The 6,788-nt window shown below is 38.7% G+C and overlaps 1 non-coding gene across 1 annotated transcript; it reads left to right on the top strand.

The window, feature by feature from the left end:
• The first annotated feature begins 282 nt into the window (after positions 1 to 282).
• On the top strand, positions 283 to 389 carry LOC121217564 (small nucleolar RNA R71). Its single transcript, XR_005913670.1, has one exon. It is a non-coding gene; the product is annotated as a small nucleolar RNA R71 (small nucleolar RNA).
• Positions 390 to 6,788: the final 6,399 nt, after the last annotated feature.

The raw sequence follows: 6,788 nt of genomic DNA, 5'->3' as shown, positions 1-6,788 counted from the left end.
GAACCTGTGAAGAATTAAGCAAAACCATCAATCTTTTTATTCAAGAGTTCTAACTGATTATAGAGTATGGTGACCGAATCAATGTTATAAACACCGACTATTTTCGTTGGCTTTGTCCTCATGACTTGCCACTGATAGTTATTCAGTGACATCTCCTCAATAAACTCATAGGCATCTTCAGGTGTTTTATTATTGATGGTTCTGCCAGTAGCTACGTCAACCATTTGTCGAGTCAAAGGATTTAGACCATTGTGGAATGCTTGAACTTGGAGCCAAAGCGGTAACCCATGGTGAGGGCACCTTCTCAGTAAGTCCTTGTATCTCTCCCATGCATCGTAGAGTGTTTTTAAATCCATTTGCGCAAAAGACGAGATATCATTACGTAATTTAGCCGTTTTAGCCGGTGGAAAATATTTTAGTAAAAATTTTTCGGTCATTTGTTCCCAAGTAGTAATTAACCTTCGTGGTAACGAGTTCAACCACTGTTTAGCTTTGTTTCTCAATGAAAAGGAAAATAATAGAAGACGTATGGCATCATAAAAAACGCCATTAATTTTAAATGTATCGCATAGTTCTAAGAAGTTGGCTAAATGAGCATTGGGATCCTCATCCTGCAAACCATCAAACTGAACAAATTGTTGTATCATTTGAATAGTGTTAGGTTTTTATTCAAAAGTATTTGTAGCTACAGCAGGTCTAACTATGCTCGATTCAGTTCCTGTTAAAGAAGGTTTAACATAATCATACATAGTGCATGGAGCAGGATTTTGATTAACTGCAATTGCAGGAGGTAGCTGATTACCTTGGTTTTCAGCCATTTGTTTGGTTGGGGGTTGAGTATCGTCTTCTTGCTCGTTCTCCATGTATCTTAAGCTATGCCTTATTTCTCTTTGGTTTCTACGAACTGTACGATCAATTTCTTTGTCAAAAAGTAATGGTCCCGACGGGTTTCTTCTAGTCATAAACTATAAAAACCTGCCAAGAGAAAGAAAGAGTAGGTTAATAAATAATAATAATAATAAATTAAATTAAATTGCAAGAAAAATAAATGTCTAAAGTAATAAAAATTGAGCGTTCCTAATATCTTAGTTCCCCATCAACGGTGCCAAAAACTTGATCGCGTGATTTCGTGATAGGTTTTAAATATTTATAATTACTCGTTCTTGAACTAACTATTATCGCGATGTAGGCAAGTGTACCTATCGAACAGTAGTATAGTTTTAGCAAGACCGGATTGTCGAACCCAAAGAAACTAAAAGTACTAGTAATGACTGTCTTTTTATTATCTAGCCTAAGAATAAAGAGGTTTTGTTTTAATTAACTAATTATCTAAACTAAGAACGCACAGAGAAAAGAATTGGGGAATTGCTTTTGGGAAAAATTGATTGACTTAAGACAATACCTAAGGAAAAATCCACCTAGACTTTACTTGTTATTCTGGATCTGAATAGGACGATTTATTCATTCAACTTGTTCTGTAGAGATCCCTAAGTTATGTTATTATTCGTATTCAAGACTAATAACGTCTAATCCCTAGATTGAATAACCGAGACTTTTATCTAATAAACACTCTAGGGTTGCATTAACTCGATCTATGGATCCCCCTATTAGGTTTCACCCTAATTCGGCAAAATCTTGTCACCCTATGTCTAGGCGTGCAATCAACTCCGCTTAATTATGACAAATGTACTCTTAGACAGGGTCTATTCCTCCTCTGAATAAGAGCATGTCTTGAATCAGTATCCTAGGATATCAAAACAAGAATTAAGAACACATAATTAAGAACAAGTTAAATATTTATCATACGATTCAGAAAATAATGACAAGATTCGTCTTAGGTTTTATTCCCCTTAGGTATTTAGGGGTTTTAGTTCATAACTAAATAAAAAAACATCTCAGAAGAATAAAGAATACAAAACATAAAGAAAACCCAAAACTTCTAAAGGGAAATTGAGGAGAGATCTTCAGTCTTGATGATGAATCCAGCTTCTGAGATGGATCAATCGGCTTCCTTGGAGTAATTCCTTACTCCCCCTTCTTTTTCTCCCTTTTCTTCCTTCTCTAGGGTATATTTATAGGCTTTGGAATGCCTAGAAGCCCTTAAAATTAGCCTTTTCTGAATTGGACTCAACTTGGGCTCGGTAGGGACACGCGCGTGGTATACGCCCATGTTCGATTACTTCAGGTCGTGGTCGAGCCTGGCAAATTGACACGGCCGTGTGGTTTGCCCGTGTGAGGAGGTCGAGGCCATGTTGATTTTGTACCTTGGCCCATTTTCTCCATGTTTGGCCCGTTTCTCGTTCCTTTCACTCTCCTATGCTCTCCTAAGTATAAAACATGAAATTAAAGCATTAGGAGCATCGAATTCACCAATTCTATGGGAAATCATCCATAAAATGCATTAAACATGGGGTAAAAATATGTATAATTTATGTTTTATCACTTCCTCATAGTATCCTCCGGTTCCCAGGTAGCTTTTTTAATACCGTGTCGTTGCCAAAGAACTTTTACTAAAGCTACCTTTTTATTTCTTAACTCTTTTGTTTCCCGAGCTAAGATTTTGATTGGTTCTTCACTATATGTCATATCAGGCTGACTCTCTACCTCTATCGGATAAATAACATGTGAAGGATCTAATTGGTACTGTCGTAGCATTGACACATGAAAAACATTATGAATCTGATCAAGTTCTGGTAGTAAAGCTAATCGATATGCAACCGGTCCAATTCTTTCTGTATTCTCATACATGGACTCAGGTTTCCTTTACGACCAAACCGGATAACTTTCTTCCAAGGCGATACTTTCAAGAATACCTTGTCACCGACTTGAAATTCTATTTCCTTTCATTTAAGATCAGCATAGGATTTTTGGCGATCAAAGGTTGCTTTAAGACTGTCCTGAATTGCTTTCACTTTTTCCTCGGTTTCACGGACTAAGTCAACTCCGTGTAACTTTTTCTCACTGAGTTCTATCCAATACGATGGAGCTCTGGTGGCATTTTGATAATGGATTGATAATTGTTATTATAAGCAAATTCAACTAAAGGCAAGTACTTTTCCCAGTTACCTTCAAACTCAAGTATACAACATCGAAGCATATCTTCCAAGATCTATATTACCCGTTCAGATTGACCATCTGTCTGGGAATGAAATGCAGTACTAAAGTGTAACTGAGTACCCAGAGCTTTTTACAATTTGCTCCGAAATCGAGATGTAAACCGACTATCTGAAATAATGGAGACAGGCACTCCATGCAATCTGACAATCTCAGAAACATATAATTCAGCCAATGTGCAAACTTTGTCAACCGATCAACAATTACCCAAATGGCATCTTTCTTATTTGGAGGTAGGGTAACCATGAAAAAAAGTCCATAGTAATTATTTCCCATTTCCATTCTAGTATTGTAACTGGCTTAGTAGTCCCGAAGGAAACTGATGTTCAGCTTTTACTTGTTGTCATATCAAACATTTAGATACAAACTCAGAAATATCTCGTTTCATTCCTGGCCACCAGTACATCTTTTTTAGATCATTATATATTTTAATACTACTAGGATGTGTAGACATGTTACCATTGTGAGCTTCATTCAAAATTTTCTGTACTTATTCTAAACCTTTCGGTACACATACTTTGCCTCTGAATAACAAACAATCATTAGTCCCAATCTGAAACTCTGAGTCAAGAGTCGATTCAATATGTTGAGTAAATGTGGTGTTTTGAAAAACATTTATCTTTATGAAAATCCACAACCTACTACTAACAGATCCCAAATTAAAATAAAAACTTTGAGAGGCCTTATTACAAAACAAATACCCAAATTAAATTACTCATAAATTAAAAGTTAAAAATTGGAAGCAAATAAGGTTGTGTGCCCACCATCGAGTCCCTCGCAACACCGATCCACCTAAGGATTACCTGCGTAGAAAAACAGAAGGGTGAGTTTATGAAAACTCAGTGTGTAATCCCTTAACAACAGTTAATCATTTAGTAGGCAATTACAATCTGTGCCTAAGCCCATTTCAGTAACAGTTCAATTTCAGTTAGGGCCTTAGCCCATTACAGTATTAGTATCAGTATGGGCCTTAGCCCATTACAGTGACAGTATAGAATGCAAATAGAAATCCTACCTAACCAGCCTCTACACTCCACTTTATCCAACCCTACACTCCATGTGGTGATAAAGTCAACCCACCCATCCCTACACTCCAAAATAGCACCAGTTTTGGCACTAATCAGTGGTTGCAGCAGAGCTGCCAGTACGGACACTTCCTCCAATCAATAATAAACCCGTCCCCATGCAACATATCAAAATACTATGCATGTATGCAATACATATATAAAATGGCATGCTCGAATATAGTCATACATACATAAGGGCATAACAGTCATTCATTAATTTGGGGTCTAGGTATACTTACAGACCCAACAGTAGGTCCACAGTCATCTCGGGCGACCCGTGCAACCTTAACAGTCAAGCAGTGAAAATGGGCCTTAGGCCCATAATACGGGCCCATGTGAGCCCACATGCTCGTGCAGCCCTCTAAGCCCAACAAAATGGCCTTGGTCATGTGAACTACATAGCTTAGCCCAATAATCTCTACACGTCCGTGTTGCTTACCCGTGTGGGGCCCACGAGCCCTTGGGGCCCACATGGCCCAATGCGGCTGAAAACGGCCTGAGCCCATGAAATCGCTCATTATGGCCTCTACGATCAAATGCCCACATTTATGCATTTGGATTACCACACGAGCGAGCGCACGCCCATGTAGCACCAATAGTCACATTTTTTGGCTTTTGTCGATTTACGATTTGGGCAATGTTTACACACCTGATTGCGAAAATACGCTATTGGCCCACGAGTATTCCTAACCTATCACAATCAGAACTTCGGTTAAACACTTATCAAATGAATTGTGAGGAACCCTAGCCAACACTTGTTCAAGAATTTACCTATCACTCGCCTTGATTGATCACCCTAGAACCGTTGAAAGAGATCGTTTTCAATCCCTAAACTATCTGCATCCCGAACCCCACTTGTTAACTGTTACCATACACACAAGCCATTAAACCAAGTGTATAGTAACTTACAGAAAACATAAACTAAGAGTGAGAGACAACAATATTCTGCCAACACCCAAAGCACACCCTTAACCTGAGGCACGAGATGGATCAATCGCACTTCCTAGTAGAAAATGACAAAAAAGAGAGGTGTGAAACAAAAGGTTATTTCGGCTGAAGAGAGAGGATAGAAACCATGCACTCTAACTATGGACGGAGTAGTTGGCTAACACAAAAGATGAAAGAAGAGAACTAAATGTGAGGGAAAAATAGGAAAGAACCTTGTACTCGAATCCGATTGATCAAAGATCAATTGCCCAAAATCGCATAGAGAAGGAAAAAGATGAGGTATTCGATCACAATAGAAAGATGAAAAGAAAGGAAATATGTTAATCACGAAGGGAGTCCAAAGAGGGGAAATAGGTATATTTGACCAAGAGAGGGAATAGATTGGGGAAAGAGAAGAAGAGGAGCCAATGAGCACTTGCCCAAAACCGAACACAAAAGTAATAGAGAGAATGTAATAAGGGGGAGAGTATTCGGCAAAAGCTAAGAACAAACACACCAAAATACCCGAATGGTCAGTAGCCAATTTTGACTGCCCCAAGACAAAGAAGGAACGAACTCGAAAGTAAAATTAAAAGCTGAAAGTGAGGAAAGAGCAAAAGCATGCACTAAAATCGAAACAACACTTACCCCCAAAGTAGAATTTCTCCCCAAAATAAATTCCAAAAGGAGTCTACAATCCCAATTCGGCCCCAACGCTCCGTCAACTTCACAACCCTTTGATTTTCTCATAAAATTTCTCCACAACATGCTCAAACCGATCACCATCCAAATCTCCCCTTTCTCTTCCTAAATTTCGGTTACACAATCCCCTACACCCCTTAAACACTCCAACTGCCCACTAGCTTCAGAGTTCCACTGGTATTCAATCTCTTACACGGCACTGTAGTAAAATAAAACACCCAATACGCCTACTAGAATTCGAACCTCAGACCTCAGGCAAACACTACACGCCACCTATCCCTCAGACCACCAGGCCCATTCTATCATGTTTTACCGACATTTATTTAAGAAGTCTACTAACTAGAGATAGGGTTTAATCAAGTAAAAACAAAATTTTGCACAAGCCAAGGCTTGAACTTAGAAGTTATTCAACACTTCTCAGGACACTTAACCATTGAGGCAAGCATGCAATAATGCAACACGACATACAAAATTAATCACTTAAGATTTGGGGCGTTACAACTCTACCCCCTAAAAGAAAATTTTGGCCTCAAAATTTACCTGGTCAAAACAAATGAGGGTATTATTGTCGCATCGCCTCTTCGGGTTCCCACATGGCCTCCTCTAAACTGTGATTATGCCAAAGTACCTTAACCAGTGGGATGGACTTCTTCCTCAGAACCTTTACATCAAGGTCTAGAATCTGAACCGACTCTTCCTTAAGCAGATTTGGCCTAACCTTAATCTCCTTAGTCGAGATAAAATATGCAGGATCAGAGCGATAATGCCTCAGCATAGAGACGTGGAACACATCATGAATCTGATCAAACTCTGGAGGTAACTCAAGTTGATAGGCAACCGGTCCCACACGCTTCAGTATGCGGTAAGGTCCAATAAACCTAGTGTAATAGCCCAAAATTTGGTCTAGTTGGAACAGAGGTTTCGAGACCACAAAATCTGAGATATAAATAATTATTTTATGATTATTTTTAGGTCTAT

Source organism: Gossypium hirsutum, chromosome A02 (assembly GCF_007990345.1).
Source record: "Gossypium hirsutum isolate 1008001.06 chromosome A02, Gossypium_hirsutum_v2.1, whole genome shotgun sequence".
NCBI classification, from domain to species: domain Eukaryota; kingdom Viridiplantae; phylum Streptophyta; class Magnoliopsida; order Malvales; family Malvaceae; genus Gossypium; species Gossypium hirsutum.
Note: the sequence above shows the minus strand (reverse complement) of the source record. Positions and strands in the feature narration are given on the sequence as shown.